The sequence below is a fragment of the Dipteris shenzhenensis genome, chromosome 20 (genome assembly GCF_047967505.1).
Source record: "Dipteris shenzhenensis isolate YYH24624 ecotype China chromosome 20, Dip_SZ_1.0, whole genome shotgun sequence".
NCBI lineage: Eukaryota > Viridiplantae > Streptophyta > Polypodiopsida > Gleicheniales > Dipteridaceae > Dipteris > Dipteris shenzhenensis.
Genome location: NC_141615.1, coordinates 188,907 through 209,142, shown reverse-complemented (window position 1 = coordinate 209,142; position 20,236 = coordinate 188,907).

Below are 20,236 nucleotides of genomic sequence, written 5' to 3'. Positions count from 1 at the left end.
TTCCTGACAGAGACTCATGTGTCATGGGGATCTTCCAACCAAGCCACTATGGGGAGCTCGTCCTCCAACCCGCTTCCTTGTGAGAGCTGCTTCGTATGTAATTGTGCAGTGATATCACGGGCATTGTCCTTGGATTCATTCCATGTTGCTAGACAATCATAAGGGGAGAGGGAATGAGAAGAAGACAAGAGTAAACATGAGTGTGGTGAAGGGGGAATCGATTCGTACTCATAGCAGCAAATAACAAGAGTAGAAGAAAGAGACAATGGACACCAACACCAAATGAAAGAAGCTTGTTCTCTCTATTCTACAATTGAAGTCTACAATTGAAGAATGGAAGAATGAAGACCAAGTCAAAACACTTGGCTTTTATACATGGACCTTTTGAAGGGAGGTTTAACCCTAATTTCCTACATAGCTTCTGAGCCCTTATTTTGGCAAGATTGGCCCACGAGCTATAATGAATCAAAATACAATGAATTGTCAAAATTGAGGATGTTAATTGCATAACATGCCCCCTTCCTGTTTTAATTTTGGCCTTGGACTTAGTATTTTAGTAAGTTGGTGGCAAGAACGGCTTTCATAAGATTATGCTATGCAAATGGCTTCTTGGAAATGCGCATAAAATATGGATGGGATGTCCAAAAAGTATCCATTATATCTTCGAAGGTGAGTATATGGTAGGCATGAAGATTGCGCACTCAAAAATATAATCTGCATATTGACTTCAAGTCTGGGCCCTTGTTTGCATTGAATAAAATTGGTTTTTTAATTCCCAGCTCCTACAATTTGTCTATAGGTGAGAGCCTCAGCATGTCATCCAGCAACATATAATGAGCCTGTTAAAATGACACACTGCAATGACTACTGGGTCTGGCACCTATTTGTACTTTTGATTCCATGCCCAGAGCTATAAAACCAGGCCTTTTGTGGTGAGTATAGGTGGGAAGTCGAATCTTGGAAAGTTGTATCAGACATTTTTGTCCATCTTCTTTAGATCTTGGAACATCTGCCAGCCATATCTTCTTGGTATTGGCATGTAGTAGGGGTTGATGCACTTGTGTTGTGCCAAGTAGCAGTAGTAATTCCATGTCATGGAATTTTTCTTGAGGTGTGGAACTCTCCATTCGGGTTGTATTCCCATTTGAACATATGTAGGAGGGAACATGCTTATTGATGGTCTTCTGTATCCTCCTCAAAGCTTTTGTGGGTGTTCGTACTTCCACTTCCAATAAGAATCGAAAATAAATCTGGTAAGCACCCGAACATCCATGATATTGACAAGACTCAACCCCCCATGATATCGACATCCATGATATCCAGCCTCCTTGTGTGGCATGCATTGGAGTGAACTTGCAAAAGTTCAGAATTTGCAATCTATTATGACATATGAATGGAGCACATGAAGTGCAGTACTTTTGCTTTTTATGGAAAGAGGAAAGTCCCCACGCTTATAGAGTTTTAACATATAAGCAATATCTTCACATACTGATCATTGCTCATTTCTTGACCCATTGGTAAGGGAACCTTTTGCTATTGGAGAGGTCTTGGGTTCAAATCCCACTCCTTAATAATATGAGAGGAGAGGAGAGAAGAGAAGAAGAGAGAGAAAGAGAGGGACGAGAAGAAGAAGAAGAAGAAGAAGATAAGGGGGTGTGAGGAAGGCTACAAAGTTTTTTTTTGGCCAATTACAATAGCAACATATCTACAGACAACTATAGCAGAGCTACCATAGTTTTACTAGTTGTGGCATGATAGATCTATACATAGTTGTCGTAGCAAATGTGCCACAATTTTGTACTTTATGGTCACGTGGAGCGAGAACGGTTGTAGTCGCATATGTTGATGAAGTTTCTTTGTTTCTTTTTAAAGAGCCCCTAGCCATAGAGAATTTGCATCCCAATAGCAACACCAAAAATGTATATGCACAACATTTTGGTAGTGGTGTTGCATACTAACACATCTAGGATGTAGTGTTGCACCATGAGGAAGGAGACACCAGCCGTCAATTTCGAGTTGCAATAAGAGAGCTACAGAGGAAAAAGAGATGGTGGGCATGATATAAATGGCAAAGGGAGACTTTACATGAGATTAAAGGAGATTCAAAGGGTAATCATTGCAAAGGAATGGTGGCATGAGACTATATTCATGGAGAATGGAGGCTTACACATAATGGAATGGCATGGGGAGATTACAAAAAGGAAAAGAGCCGTTGAACATTCTAGGTGGAGCATGGAAATCTAAGTGAGAGGAAGCATCAAATGTGAATGAGGGAGACTAATGGAGGGGAGTGTAGCAAAGCTAGAAAAGATATATTGTGTGTTGTGTCTTAGATAGGCATAACGTACCTCTTCCAAGGTTTGTCCTCTTCATAGCCCATAGTCGGTCGCACCATGAAGTGCAATCGATAATAGTTGGAATTCATCTTCCCTATGCTCTAGACCATAGCTTAAATCCTTTTGATTTGATCCTCATTGTCGATTAAAAGTGGGTGAGGTGGAGCCATGACCCATTCAAGATTCTCCTCCATCTCATTACATTTATACATATTATAGTGCACACTCCTTAACCTACATGCATAATTCAAAAGATGCCTGCCTACATGGAGGGTGGCACATGGAGCTCCCTACCACCTCAACCATGGGCCATGGGCATGCATTATTTTATGCTACTAATGCCACATATGCATATACCACTCTTTCATATTACATATACAAGAGTTTAAATCTTTGGTTAACACCACCCGCAATGCATGCTATTTATCTCCACTTTGCTACTTGATGTTTGTATGATCTCGTTCCTTTCACCTTCTACATCATCTACTAGATGAACAAATCCAAAATCACTCACGTTGCCCTTTTTCTGTCACCCTTGTGTGGACACTCTTGTGAAAGTTTGGATTGGACACCATTCATATTTCCACTAGTTTAAGCTCTCGGATCCGCTAACTCGAATGTGACCATGCCATTACTACTAAAACACTCTTAAAAAATGGAGCTAGTCCAAGAACAATCACAACCTTTTTCTATTTCATTCTCAATCAACCTCGGTGTGGATTTTGAAACTATTGATTAAGTTCCAAGGTCTAGAAGGGTTTCTTTTGAAATGTCTAATTAGGATCAATTATAGTCAATGGACAACGCAATGACCACTATGAGTGAAACCCTTAACACTAGCGACTTAGCAAATAGTGACTATTGTCAAGCATGCCCATTTGCACAACAGTATTGTTGCGGCTAGGAATTGTTTGATAAATTTGTTTTTAAAGAGTTCAAGAAGAGAAAAAGCCTTCTTCCACATGGAGAAAAAAACAAAATATTTTCTTAAGGACATGTGTGCAAACCTCCACCTATTTGAGTCCAAGAGATGTGGTCTCAATCTTTTGCAGTTTGTAGAGCAATATTTCTTTAGATATTTGCCATTTACAATCCTTTCAATGTATGATCAATAGTTCCATTCCTCTCTTTATTGCTTCGGGAGGAATTTGCAATTCTAATTTTAAATCTCACAAGATTTTGAGAAAGATTTTTCCCTCAATGCTTCTCACTTCAATAGAAAGAAAGTATATTTACAATTCTCTTACCCTAGTCATGCAAATATCAACACATTAGTATTCAGTAGATACAAATATCTTTTATTGTCGTGGCGTTTCTTTTTGGTTTTGTAGTCCCATTGGCTTTATCATCATCCTAGAAATTCATGGAGTTTAACTAGCCATTTCATTCAATAGCTCCATCCCTCTCTTAATTCCTTAGGAAGGCATCTGGAATTCTAGTTTTAAATCTCATGCCCATCTCATGAGGTTGGCAAAGATTTCACCTTGATTGGCTCTCATTTTAGTAGAGGTGGAAATTATATTCTAAAGTTTTCTTACACAAGTCATAACATCAATGCATTAGTTTATAGGGATCATTGAAGTTAGGTTGACTTGTTCGAGTGGCATCATCATCATCCTACTAGTTCACAGAGTGCCACTTCCACTTCTATTTGGGTGGGTGTGATTAGCATTTCCATCCTTCTCTCAATTCCTTAGGAAGATACCACAATTTTAGTTTAATATCCCATGAGGGTCACCCTCAATAGTTCTAACTTTTATTGAGGAGGCAAGTATTTACTTGCCTTCTCAAGTATAGTCATCATGTAAACATCATTGCATCACTTTCAAGAGTGTGTATTAGTATTGTAGAGTTTTCAATCGGCATTCAACATTTGGTTGGCTAGTCCCAATGTCCATTAATCATGATCATCCTATCAATTCATGGAGTATTGAGAGTGCTCTCAACGGAAGCAAGAACGGAAGAAGGAGAGAGAGAGAGAGAGAGACAGAGAGCCACAAGTTTTGGTGGGTGCAGAACCACCCTAATCTTCTTTTTCATTCATTTATATATATGTTTGAGTATTGTACATAACCGGGGTAAAGGCACAGTGACCTTTAACCCCCACAACCTCCCACTTAAAGGACAATGTGCCTTTAAGGAAGAACAACCAGTGAGCATACTATCCAATGCCCATCAATACACGACAATACTCAAACCGCTGACTAGGTAGACTCTTCGTCAGCATATCTACAGGGTTATCATCTATATGAACCTTGACAAGCTCTATGCGCTTCTCCTCAAGTACCTCCCTGATGAAATGGTACCTGACCTCAATGCGTTTGGTCTTTGCATGAAAGACCGGATTCCGTGCTAGCTGAATAGCACTCATGGAATCACTATGCAATGTCGGTACACCTATATGAATCCCCAAATCTCCCACTAGCCGATCAAGCCATATAGCCTCCTTGCAACCCTCTGTGGCTGCAACATACTCAGCCTCTGTGGTAGACAAAGCAACGCACTTCTGTGTGCGAGACATCCACGACACTGCACCACCTGCAAAGGTGAACACATAACTAGAAGTGGATCTCCTACTATCCACATGCCCTACATAGTCTAAATCTGTGTACCCAAGTACATGCATGTCTCCTTTACCAAAGCAGATGCACATCTCCTTGGTACCCTTCTTGTACCTCATGATGCACTTAACTGCCTCCCAATGCCTCTTTCCTGGATTAGCCATATACCAGTTAACAACTCCCACTGCAAATGCAATGTCTGGTCTAGTAGCTATCATAGCATACATAAGACTCCCAACTGCTGATGCATAAGGAACCTTGGCCATCATGGCCCTTTTCTCTCGGGGGGGTCACTCATCATATGTAACCCTATCACGTGAGTTCAACAGAAGGATTTTTTTAATTTCTAAAATTTACAGAAATAAATATACATAAGGGACTATTTAAAATAGTTTTGGAAAAAATTTACAGATTTGTATAGAAAAGGGGCACATTTTATTAATGAAAATTTTTACAGATAAGGGACTTTAAATATAGGCCTTGAACGCACGTGATATAGAGGGTTATACATAGTGACCCCCCCGAGCCTTTTCTCATCTGATTTGGGACTATTTGTATGACTCAGTTTCACATATGGAGGCAATGGAGTACTCACTACCTTCCCCCCCTCCATATTGAAACACTGTAATACTTTTGTAACATACTCTTTTTGTGAAAGCCAAAGGAGTTTCCTACTCCGATCACGCGTGATGCGCATACCAAGAATATGACCTGCAAGTCCCAAATCCTTCATATCAAAGGCCTCATGCAACTTGGCCTTTAATGCATCTAGCTCATAAGTATTCTTGCTAGCCAATAGCATATCATCCACATATAGTGCCAAGATTATCAAGCTATTATCCTTAGCTCTTTTAGTGTAGAGGCAGTGATCAATTTCACTCCTTCTAAAACCCTGGGACCGAATGAAAGCATCAAACTTCTGATACCATTCTCTAGGTGCTTGCTTAAGACCATAGAGACTCTTCTTCAGCTTGCAAACTAAATGCTCTTTGCTCTTTTCTTCAAAGCCTTCCGGTTGCACCATGTAAATTTCCTCATGCAAATCCCCATGCAAGAAAGCTGTCTTGACATCCATCTGCATTAGCTCCATATCCTCTAATGCCACTAGTCCAAGCATGCATCTAAGTGTGGTCATCTTCACAACTAGAGAGAATATCTCATCAAAGTCCACACCCTTCTCTTGCTTGAACCCTTTAGCAACCAAATGGGCCTTGTACCTAGGCACATCATCACCTATGACCTTCATTTTGTAAACCCATTTACATGGCAATGCTTTCTTTCCATGTGGCAAAGAAACCAAGTCCCAAGTCTTATTCTTCATAAGTGAACTCATCTCTGATTGCATAGCATACTCCCACTTGCATTGATCCTCGCGCATCATAGCCTCTTTGTAGCAAGAAGGCTCCCTGCAATCACAGTAAGCATCACATAGTCTACCCCTGGAATAAACTTGTCAGGCAATCTAGACACTCTAGAAGATCTTCTCAAGGGCATTTCAACTTGCTGTCCCACCTGAATATCAGCCACATTTGGCTCATCATTTCCACCAATAGATGATCCATCATATACCCTTGATTGTATACCTGTGGGAGTACTTGGTGGTACCATTTCTTGCACATTTGGTGCATGGACAGCTTGCTGTCTATCAACATATGCAAGTGGATTCACATCCTGGAAAGTGGTTCTCCTCATTTCCACATCCCTCATGGGTGCCTTATGCATCTTCTTCTCATTGAAGACCACATCATGGTTGTGTATGATCTTCTTTGTTTCTGGATCCTAGAGACGATAGCCCATCTCTCCACTTTCACCATAACCCAGAAAGATGCATTTCCTAGACTTAGGATCTAGCTTCTTTCGAAGCTCTTTTGGCACATGTGCATATGCCTCACACCCAAATATATGCAAATGAGAGTAAGAGGGCTTCTTACCACTCCATGCCTCTTTAGGAATACCACCATCCAAACTCTTACTAGGTGATCTATTAATCACATGCACTGCAGTCTTCATTGCCTCAGCCCAAAAATCACCAGAAAGACTTGCATTCGAAAGCATGCATTGCAACCTTTCTTGAATGGTACAGTTCATCTTTTCTGCAACTGGATTTTGCTCTCAAGTATGAGGGGATGTGAGCTCCCTCTTAATCCCACGTGTATCACAGAAATGCTGAAAGTCATGAGAGAGATACTCTCCACCATTGTCAGTCCATAGGCATTTAAGCGTTCTACCTGACTGATTCTCAACCAAGGCCAGCCATTTCTGAAATACCTGGAACACATCACTCTTCTGAGCTATAGCATAAGCCCACACTTTCCTAGTTGCATCATCAATGAATGTCACATAGTATTCAACCCTGCCTAATGACCGTGTAGGCATGGGACCACATACGTCTGAATGCACCAAATCAAGCTTTTCAAACTCTTTCTTTTCCCTTCTTTTATGGGCTGATTTAGTCTGCTTCCCATAGAGACAGTGCTCACAAAATTCAAAATCAGAGAAACTCAAATGCGGTACATAACCCAAACGGCATAAGAGTTTCATTCCATTGTGGCTCATGTGCCCCAACCTGCAATGCCACAAAGAAGTGCTTGGCTGCTCGGTTATTGCAACAACATGATCAAATACCCCTGATACATGTAAGGGATACAAAGTCCCACACTGGCACCCCTGGCCAAAAGCATAGAGCCCTTCTCAATTTTCCAACTCTGAAAGCCAAAAGTGGTGTAAAAACCAGCCGCCATCTAGCTGACCCACTGAAATAAGACTCTTGGTCAGCTTAGGCACATGTCTCACATGTTTCAAAACAAATGCAGACCCATTTGCAAAAGAAAACTTTATGTCACCTGCCCCCACTAGGTCACATGCATAGTCATTTCCAAGATGCACACAACCTGTCTTTCCACTGTCATAAGTGGAGAACCATTCCCTATGGGGAGTAACATGGAATGAAGCACCAGAATCCAAAATCCAATCCTGGGAATATGCATCATCTGAAGTGGTAAGTAACTCTGCAGATAAACTAGACATGAAGAGAACGTCATTGTCACTATCATGTGTGATTGCATTGATCTCCTCGATCTTCACTTTTCCTTTGTCCTCCCTTGGACTCTCTTCCTTTTGATTTGGACCCCAATTTGCATCTTTTTCTTATCCTTTTTCTCTCTTTTCAGCTTGTAGCAATCCTTTTTCATATGGCCCTTCTTGCCACAATGGTAACACTCAATGTTCCGTGCGCTGGATTTGCTATGAGACTTCCCTCTTTCTTGGGACTTCCCCCTGAACTGTGATCTGCCCCTTTGCACATTTAAGGATCCATCCTGCTTGTTGCCATCCATAGACTTCCGTCTAATCTCCTCGGCCAACAAGCTACCCACAACATCGTCAAATTTCAGTACTCCACCAGGTGTAGAGTTACTGACAGCTGTACGGAAGGTATCCCATGAGGATGGCAATGAACATAAGAGAAATATTGCCTTAGTCTCCGCATCAAAATTCATCTTCTGAGCCTGAAGCTGGCTGAAAATAATATTGAATTCATTCAAGTGAGAAGCAATGGAGACCCCTTCCTTCATCTGTAGCTCAAACAACCTCTTCATGAGGTAAACTTTATTAGAGGCAGTTTCCTTCTCATAAGTGGCACACAGTTTCTTCCACAAATCTTCCGTAGTCTGCTCATTTACTACTGTGAAATAAACTGACTTTGCAAAATGAAGTCTAATAGTAGACTTTGCTAATGCATCCAACTCATTCCAATCATCCTCAGACATATTTGCAGGCTTAGCTTCAATCCCTGCCAAGGGTTTATTCTGCTTCTTTTGAATAAGCACATCCCTTATTTATTCTTTCCACAAAGAAAAGTTTGTCCCATCAAACTTTTTAATGTTGAAAAACTCCTTTTCAGACATGGAAGAGGATGCCATGATGCAAATAAAGCAACATCCCAAATGCTAGTGCCTTAAGAGAGAATCACACCAAATACCAGGTGCACCCAAATGTGTATGCCACAATAGGGTGAAATATCACCAAAACTCAAAGCTCAAAGCATCAAAAGATGCATCTGACTCATGTGCATATACTATGCATCCATATGAGCAAATCTGGCCTAAAAGAAAATGCCAACTACAATGGCAATCCAAAATGCCAATAAGTGCCAAATGACTCAAGCATAAACACCGTCCACTGGCATATGCATCAATAATATCTCATCCAAGAGAGCATAGCACTATCAGTGCATCACCTGCAATGTGTCAAAGCTGTCCCTCAGCATAAAATAGCATCCATGTGCAAAGTGTCCATAAAAAATAGCATCCCATAAGGCAATTTGGGCCTATCAGTGCATCCAATAAGGACCGTGATGCATCCAAATGGCCTATAAATCATCCACTACAACCAATGCATACCACGAATGAGTGCACACTGCTCAAACTACAACCAGAGTGATCTGCATAAGGTATGCTCAAGAAATCATGGTCCTACGGTAATGACCGCTATTGAAAATGGAACCTGAGATGCCTCAAAACATAGGCGCCATTGCATAATCGGACTCAGCAAGAAAATCTGCAAATATCTCTCTTCTGCCAAAACTCCAAAATCCCAACCGATGAGTGAGAAATAGGAGTCAACACTTATCCACTGCCATGTGGCATAAATCTAAGGTTTCAAAACCTTAGAATGAAAAATGCATAACAGAGAGACGAAATCGAATACACAGAGATCTATAACTCTGAAAATCCTCCACCGAATCGCACAAGAACTGACAGGTAGTGGTTTTTGGACGTCCGAAATGCAATAGGACAGACGGTTTTGGAAACCGTGGTCTCAATCACTAGGTCCAACACACGAACTAAAAAACGTTTTTGGAAACAGAGCTGTTTGTAAACTCCACCGGAGTACGAATGATGAGCAACATAGAAGTTTTAGGACCTCCTGAGTCCACCAGAACTGACAGATCTGCAAATGGTTACTCCAAACTTGAGTTCCAACACTCGGGCAAAAAATGCAGAAACTGACACAGTGAGTCAGAAATCCAATGAAATGATCCGAGATTCAAGAATGAAGGTGTTTCCAAGCTCCTGAAGTGAAGTGGATACCAAAAGCAAGCAATAGTTGCCTCTACAAGTCAATTATACGGAGTCTCTGTCATCGAACAGAACAGGGAAAAGCTCAAAAAACAACTTTTTCTTTGAAAACACTTAACAGGCTCTCAAAACCACTTCACAAAACCAAAGTGACTTTTCCAAAGGTTCCTCCAAGGTCTCTGTACACTCGGATGCAAGTAAAGTCACCCACAAAGCTTCCCACAGAGCTTCTCCTTCCTCCCACAGAGCTGTTGAGCTTCCAAGCATTCACGCACACTCAGCTAGATCACCCGGGCTCTGATACCAGTTGAGAGTGCTCTCAACGGAAGCAAGAACGGAAGAAGGAGAGAGAGAGAGAGAGAGACAGAGAGCCACAAGTTTTGGTGGGTGCAGAACCACCCTAATCTTCTTTTTCATTCCTTTATATATGTGTTTGAGTATTGTACATAACCAGGGTAAAGGCACAGTGACCTTTAACCCCCACAAGTATCACTTGAAACTTCTATTTGGATCATTCTTCCTAAAAAGAAAGGATGTATGCCAACAATTTGTAGCCAATCTCAGATACTCATGCCTTTAGCTTTATAGGGCTCAGGCCTCTACATCGGTCATTTATCCAATCCTTAGTAGTTCAATAGGAAATCATGAATTTTCTATTTCATAAGGCATAGTACTATTCAACTTAATTCACACAAGAGGAATTTTCATAATCTTTATGTTGCTTCAACTTCAACATGGTCTATGCATGACAAAGAGCTTTGAAATGCCAAATTTGAGCATGCAAACATGCTTTCCATACTTGGAGACCATCCTAACATGGGTGTATTCATTCAAGTATGATGTGTTTCTCAATTTCAACATTTCATATCTATGGTCCAAGAAATGCTAGGATGAAAAGTATAACAATGAGGATAGATAGAATACGAGGTGGGGTGGAGGGGGTATATGCGTAATATTTTTTATACATATATAGTAGAGAGGGGCATTGTTCAACATTGTGCCATGCCTTATAATTCACTACAAAATGGTGTGGCCAAACATATGAATATGTTTGATAGAGGAAAAGGGATTTCATCATGAATTTGCAGTCATGTATTTCATGCATGTGTTAAATTGATGCTTGTACAAAAGTTTTAAAGTTTGTCAAGGCTTGAGTAAACTCATTTATAACCTTTTTGAACAATTGAACATCACTTTCATTCATGGAATCTTTGCTCTAAAATTTTTCCATGTTATCCAATGTTTTCCATACACGTGCCCTAAAATTTCTAACAATTTGTTCTAGTACTAAATTTGTGGTGCATTCAATCAATGGTTTCCAAAATCCCCAATTGATATTTGCACTTTATTTTCCATGATTGGACAAAAACCTTTGTGCTTTTGCACCACCCATGGAAACTTTACAAAAAATTTCCAGATGTTCTTGATAATTGTACATCTTTTTGAAACTTTATGTTCCCTCCATGCAATCCCATTCTAGATAGCAATGCTTCAAGCTTTTTGATTGATTGTGTGGCTCTTTCTTATGGTTTCATATTCCACATATACACTATGTGTAAACAAGGGAACTTGTCAATCAAGCACATTTTTGCATGCAACACACAAAAGCGTACTCTTTCTAGTGGGATGTTTAAAAGTGCATCCCATTTGTCATCAAGCTTGTCATGATTGGGTGCCATGTCTTAATGAAAAATCATAACACCATTGCACCATCGGTAGTTTGAATCATTCACATTGTTTGCTTTTTTTCTTTTCCTGTTGTGCTTGTTGGCACTTATCTCGATGCCAAATATGCATTTTAATATTTTAAGATCTCATGAGATATGCCACTCAATGTTAAAGGATCCATATCCTTCAACATGAAGTGTTTCTCACTTTGTCTGAGCATCAATTGCGCTTTGGATTGGAGATCATTCAAAGATCCACTTCATGTTAGCATGATTCTCTCTTCAAACCTCGATAGCAACAAGTACCAAATGTGATTCTTGTATTGCACACTAAATCCGCAATGGCTTTGCTATCTTTTGCATGCTTCAATGCCTTATTCATCAGTATTATGCTCACTCTCTCCAACTTATGGCCCTTCACTACTCCACACTCATCTAAGTTCAAAACAAATAATAGCTTCCCATTGCAATCTACAAACATATTTTACAAATTCAAGAAACCTTGCAAAGCAACACAAATATGCATTCATTAATTCACACCCATCTAACTTCAAAACAAACACTAGCTTTTCATTGCAATCTATAAACATGTTTAATCATGTCGACAAACTTTTCAAATTAATATAAATAGCCCTTCGCTACTTCACACTCATGTAATGCAAAACATATTTTAAGCTTGGGATTACAATTAACAAACCACACAAATCAACATAAAAAGAAGTCATTAAACAAGAACAAATATTAGATTCCCATTGCAATCTACAAAAATTTTTAAAAATGTTGTGAAACCTTGCAAAACAACATAAATACTCGGTTTGGGGAGGGTCACTAAAAAATATATAACCATAGCACGTGGGTTCAACAAGAGGTTTTTTTTAATGGTACTATTCACATAAATTTTACATGCATAAGGGGTTTATTTATTGACATCAAGGAAAAATCACATTTTATATGTAAATGTTTTCGAAAAACTATATGTAAGTAGGGGTAATTCCTTCAACACGTGTTATGGGTACTTCCTACATAGTGACCCCTAGTGTAAATATACCTTCGACACATTTTAATTAAGCCTTCAACACGTGTTATGGGTAATTCCTACATAGTGACCCCCTAGCGTAAATATACCTTCATTGTTTCACTCATGTAAGTTAAAAATAGACACTAGCATTCCATTGCATTCTATAAACATATTTTACAAATTTCAACAAAACTTTAGTTTTCGATTGCAATTTACAAACACTTTTTAAAAATGTCTACAAAATTCTGTCTTCTTTGAATTAGAGCACAAAATTTTAGCATAGCATATAATCAAGGTGGCCATAATTCGGGGCGATTTCATCGTAGCCTTCATCTAGTGATTTTTGAAATCTACTATTTCGAACACCATCATGGTCTCTAAGTATGTCAAACTCTTTTGGCTTTTTGTTGTTTTCACCAATGAATCATGGTTTCTTCCTTGTTGCCCATCTTAACCATCAACTAATTGGATTCTTGTGTGCTTATCATAGTTTTGACTTTTGGGTGCTACAAACTAGCAGTACTTGTTGTTCTTTGAGTTTTATATGTTTTTTCACCCTCATTTTACATTGAAATTCTTTTAAGGCTTAGATACCTATCTTTGAACTGGCAAGAGCCACATTTGCCAGCTATTCTTCTAGGTCTTTAACACTTTGTCTTCTAATTTTAGCTACTTCTTCTAGTGTCTTCAATGAAGTTTTTGAGTTCTTTGGAGTTTCCAAGTAAGTCTCTCGTTCAAATTTGATCTCCTATAATCCAATGAAGTTGGGATTCAACCCCATAATCCTCAGCCATCATTTTAAGAATTTTAGGGCCTAAACTCATTTGTCAATTCGTAGACATTCATGCTAATAAAATCCTTTTGTTTATGTATCATAACTTAATCATGTTTTTTCACCTTCTTAAAGTGAGATTATGCTTGCATGCACATCCTTCTAGACTTTCTTATTCAAATTTCCTACTAAGATGACCTCTAATGGAGTTTTGACTCATTCATTCTTTCCTTTTTGCCTTTGATTGTATCAAAGAATCTTCTACTTCATCTTCTCTCCCCATCCTTGTTTCTAGCATTCTCAAGTATAGTTATCATCATGCAGACATAAATGCATCACTTTCCAAGAGTGAATATGAGTAATTAGAGTTTTCGATCAACATTCAAGGTTTGGTTGCCTAGTCCCAATGTCCGATCATCATCATCATCATCCTATCAATTCATGGAGTATCACTTGCAACTTCTATTTGGATGGTTCTTCCTAAAAAGGAAGGATGCATGCCAACAATTTCTAGCCAATCTCATGCCTTTAGCTTTATAGGGCACAATGCCTTTGCATTAGTCATTTGACCAATCTTTAGTATTCCAATAGGAAATCGTGCATTTTGTATTTTACAACACATAGTACTATTCAACTTGATTCATATGAGAGGCATTTCATGATCTCTATGTTACTTCAACTTCAACCTAGTCTATGTAGGACAAAGAGCTTTGGCATGCCAAATTTGGGCATGCAAACATGCTTTCCATAGTTGGAGACTCCAACCTAACATGGGTGTATTTCCTTAAAGACAAATATGATGTGCTTTCTCAAATTTTGACACTTCAAAACTATGGTCCAAGATATCCTAGGATGAAAAGTAAAACAATAAGGATAGATAGAATGGGAGATGGGGGTGGAGGGGGTACATGCACAATATTTTTCATACATATCTAGTAGAGAGGGGATTCGCCATTGTGCCATGACTTATACTCCACAATAAAATGGTAAGGCCAAACATATCAATATGTTCTCATAGAGAAAAGTGGATTTCATCATGAATTTTCAATCATGTATTCCATGCACGTGTTAAATTAATGCCCATACAAATTATTTGAAGTTTGTCAGTCCTTTTTAAGAAAGCTCTGAAACAAAACCCCGAATGGATTAATTCCATAAATTTTTATGCTTAGCCTATGCACATTTGAATGGACTCATGATAAGGTAAAGAGATGCATATTTGTCGAATACAAGAAGGAAAGTGAGGGATACCCTCTCTATAATAGCGTCACCAAGAGGATTTCTTATGTAGACGTGATTTTTTCCAAATATTATACCACATACCATTTTAAGATTTGTTATACAACATCAAGGGTGATTTGATGTGTTTGAGAATTGATAGCCATTGCATATGATGCAACAACGAATGTACAAGTTGAAATTTTGATTTTGCAGCAAGAACCACAAGTTGTAGGTGCCTAAATCAGCTTATGGTTGATGATGCAGTCACTCAAGATGCATTGGCTAGCATAAACTCTTCATGAGAGCAAACTTGTTGCCACACTAGTATCTTGCAAGATGTGCACATAGATACATGTGAGATGCATAAGAGGAAAAGGATGAAAAATTTTATGATTCACTTTGGGTTAGCAATTTGTTTGATGTGATTGAACCTATAACTTTTGAGGATAATGAGAGTTTATGTTGAATTCAAGCCATGTAAGAAAATATATATGAAATAATAATACCTAAAATTTGGTGAAAGTTTCTAATGGTCAAAAGATAATTGGGACAAATGGGTGTACAATTTGATGGGTATGAGGCATGATAGGTTGCAACACACTATGCTAAAACTTTGCCCCCTCAAATCACAAATGACCACTATTAGCACTAGTACTGTTTTAAAAAAACCACCTTTGGAGCACTCTTATGTCTATTTAGACGTTTGCAAAAATTATAATTATCTTTCAGTATACTATTTCAAACCAAATCCTTTCGAGTATTTGTACCTCTCATGAGCATGGAGTTGAAAAGTTGATAAGAAAATAAACTTACTTTTTGAGAGTCGAATTTGGAGGAAGTTTTTTAACAATTTGGTTAAGGAGTTTTAGTAGGATGATTTTTTTGAAAAGTATATTTAGATGTTTATGATACATATATATGGACATGAGGAATCTCATCTACTATAGGTACTATCTACTAACATGCATTTACTAGATTCGCACTTGGAGCTAGCTTCACCTCCACTCCTATGGTGACTTTCCAAAGCTCATAAGTGCTTAGGATGGTTTTCATCTTGAACTTCTAGAGAGGATAGTTAGATCCATCCATCTTTCCACTTTCACCAAAAAGCTAGATATGCAATCTTGCAGGCTAAGCCATCTCTCACAATCTGTTTGCAAATAGAGACACAACTGCCATGTCTTCTTGCTATAACCAAAGCTCTGATACCATGTAAGAAAAGATTACAACTTCTATGCTAATAGAGAACAGGATCTCAGAGACAAGAAAGACAAACTAACAATATGGAGAGTTGAACAAATTTGGATTACTGTAAGTAGGTACAATAGATGGCGTGCCTCCAAGTCATGTGCTCTTGTGAGACAGAGCTTCAATGGCATGTTGGAAAAAATAGAGTGTGAAGGTTATACGTAGATATATTAGGGCTGTTGTAGCTTATGGTGCATATGGACCTAATTGGCTCACTCATATAGAGCCACCAAGACGCAGGTTGCTGACCTAGTCAACCAACACAACCTCCTGGAGGTCGATCATCGACTTGGACACTGACCAATCGACAAAACAGTGGTACATAGTAGAGCAACTAACCTATGGTCTCCACTCAGCCCAAAGCCATCCAGGATTGTCTAGGTCCCCAAATAGGCCTCGCAACTCGAGAGTAGGTTGTCTTGGGATATGCTCCACCTACCCTTGGTGTGGCCAGTCATGGGATGCCTTCCCACACTTACATGTAGCCTAGTTGGCATTGTACCAACCCCATCTAAAGCTATCCAACCATCAAGCCACACATGGTGCCCATTTGGCATCTAAACCAAGGCCTACTAGGTACCTAGCTATTCAAGTGCCTTCTCCACATATGAGGGGGGCTCACAAGTAGAGTTAGTTGGTTCCCACATAGTTACACAAGAGTGGGGCATTGATATCTAACAAATAGCACAAGGAGAAACAAACAATGCTTACATGGGGAATTGGTGCTCACCCCATGTGGCCAATATAATGTGTTACTAGTAAAAAAGAAGAGTCAACCAAGTTCTGAATGACATCCACATTTAGAACGGATTCACTTCATCAAAGGAGAACTTATATAGTTAATTTTTTTAAAAAAAAGATGAAAAATGATTGATCATGCATAAATAAATGTAAAAATGTAGACCTTCCCAAGTTGTATTTTTTAATAAGATTTGATCTACATTCAAAGATCTAAGAGCACAGATTTGGGGGCTCTTGAACCTAACCCCAGCGAGCAACTTTTAATTTTAACCTTGCAACCATGGAGTTACAACACTTTATGGCTCTTGAAAGCATCAATGTACTACTATAAGTTACAACACTTTATGGCTCTTGAAAGCATCAATGTACTACTATTGCGATAATTGTTAATACCTAAAAAGAAAATATTAGTTTTCATGATAGAAACAATGAATAATAGAATCATCATAAAGCTTCTAATAGGTCCAAAAAATATTACTATTAGTGGAAACATTATTCTTTGTAATTATATATTATATTTTAATCTAATAACTTCCATGAACAAGGAGAGTCAAGTGCCTTGGTAAATTTTCATCTATATGATTTACCATTATGATACTATATAAATCCTTGCAATGGTACCAAAATGATCCCTTCAATTTTTAATTCACTTTATAGAAATTTTTTGGAATTAATTGCTCTTGATGTTTGTTCTTGAAACATTTTGGATACCCTTGTACTTACAACTACCATACAATGATGATATTTTATGGGTATGCTTTGGTAAATGTTTTTAGACATGAACTAGAGATTAGATCCTTGCATCTATGTCTTGTCTTGAATTGTGAAATGTGTGTGGATTTAGTGTAAGTGTTTCACATATTTTATTACCAAAGAGGTTTTGTAATTTCCAAGTAAGGTGTTCTCTTTTAAGGAGAAGATGGGAAAACGGGGTCAGTAGAGTAAGAGAAGAAGAGTACAATTTCAAAATTTGATGTTTCCAAAAGCATAATCCCTATATAAATTTTGACACCATGCCTAAGTGAAAAGATTACTTATGTTATTTTAATTTGCAAACCATGTGAACCTAATTTTTTTGGTTATTGGATATATAAAACAAAAAAATCCCCACTTCATGTTGGCTAGCATGATATTAAAAAAACCATACCTTTATAGTGAAAATTATATGTCCATTATGTCAACGAATACATTAAATAACAATCTCTTTGGCAATACAAAATTATGGTCCTAAATTGCTAGTTTCTTAAAACCTTGAAACTAGTGCATGTAAAAAGAAGTTAAAATGAATTGTACACTTTCATGAGACACATGCTAAAACTTTTTAAAATACGTTATTTTATGATCAACATATAGTGTTTGTTTTTTACTTTTCATGCCAGCCTACTTGAAGGTCCTCAAAATATGGATCTCATATATCTTGAAACTTGTGTGATCTAATCTAATCCATTCCCCCAAGGCTAGGAAATGTACTAAGCTGTATGAATATTTCAATATGTTGACATTTCAAATTCCTAGACACCCATACTTGTACTGATCTCTTTCAATTTGATGTAAAGGCCCTCCAATATTCCAATTAAAGCACAACCATCACTACCATTTTTAAATTGATGACCAAGTCGATGTCGTTTAGCTTGGAAAATTATTTGACCTAAAAAAGAATCACAATACATAAATGGGTTTTTAATGGAATCTATTTAAGCTATCAACTTCTTGATATCATTTACAAATTTCACATATCATTCATCTCAACCCCCTCTCTAAGTTTCTAGTTCAATGTTGAAAGCTTTTTTCCTTGAATCCTCATTCTCATATTCCAAAAAAACTAATATATGAGTGGATCGATTTCTCACTGACTTTAAATCCCAAGGTGATCAAACACAAGCAATATTGAGTTGTGTGATGTGAAGATGCTTAAGAATGTGTCTAATATTCTAACATGTCTAAACTTTTTGAAAATAGAGGAATTGTTTTATGATGCTTGAAATATGGATTGATAATGTTAATTACTTTAAATATTTTCCATCACTCAATTGATAGGACTTTGGATGTATACCACACTAGTTAATGGAAGAGAAATTTTAAATTAGGGGACTTATTACCCATTTGTAGATGGGAGGGATTCAAAAAAAGGCTCCTCTAATGTATTTTAGTTACATACAAAGGGGAAATTTAAATTCTACATTTGAACGCATGGATGTGGAAGAGGGGTAAGTAGTTATGTTAAATATAAAACCTTAACTGTAGGGTAGTTTATAATATGTGCTTGCTTGCATTTTACAAACTTATTATGAATCGGATGTTGATACACATTCCTAATGAGAGAGTATATTCGAAGACAATAGGGATAGCAAAGCTGGATACAAGTTGAGGATGACAACATGTGGTTGTCACAATATTATATACACTAAAATAAGTTACAAGATCTTGTGAGAATATCGTTATGAATGTATATGTTGAGCACAATTTCTAAATCACACAATTCATTGGACATCACTCAGTCTGTAATAAAGCACCACCCCTGACAATTGTAGGGAGGATTAGGTTTGATGGACCATGTGTCTCGTCTCAAGCCCATATTTTTACTCATTCTATACTTCTTCTTCTGAAATTGTTATAAAATGGTATGAGTTAAGTTCAATACAAACTTAGTAGTTATGTGTCACAAACAAAAAGCAAAATAGAATGCCAAGGACAAATGATGATAAATAGTTTTAGTTTGCAACAATTTCTCAAGGCATTATGCTACTCACAAAGTTATGTTGATAGCCAAAATCTTGCAACACGTTATTTTGTAGATTGTGCTATTGTCTACTTTGTTGAATGCATCAATCTAGCAAATATACTTGTGATATATTTGTGACTCTGCTCGTAATTTTCCTTCTCAAAAGACTTGCACTTGCAACTTTGCATAGGCTATTCTAGGATACAAACCCACCATAGTTTGTCTAACACATCAGAATGTTGCCAATCTAATGAGAAGAATCAAGAAAAGTTGGAGGCTTTACCAAATCTCTGGGCTTGGTTCGATTTGGTGATTGAGATCACACCTTGTACATTAGGACATTGTCATTATAGGGGAGTATAGGAAATATTCTAATATCTAAAATGTCCAATTTATTAGTTAATTTAAAAGGTATTTCCCCCCTAAGCATAGTTAGAGATTGAGTTAATAGAGTGTTGTGGGCTTTTACCCTAGAGGGTTTTGTCATGTTGCAAACCTTGTGCTATTTGTTGACTTTGCAATATCATTTTCATGGACCTTGTCCCTCCTCTAGTTGCTTCCTTGCTCCCAACTATAGAGGGGGACCATCAACTTTCTCCTTCCCATGATTTGAGAAACATTCGATTGTAGTACCAAGGAACACGTTGATGCCAGATCTTGCAATGGGTTCTAGAAGTCTTTGCAATGGGGGCACTTCAAAAATTAACGAAAACGAATTCTCTAGTGATAGGATATCCTTGTACCTCTAGTCACTTGACCACCACAACAAGAAACCAAAACATGGGCTGAATTCGGAATTTCGTTAATGAATAAGCAAGAGAGAGCTTGGAAAAGGCAATCATGATCACTCGTTATTTCAGCATATATTGCAC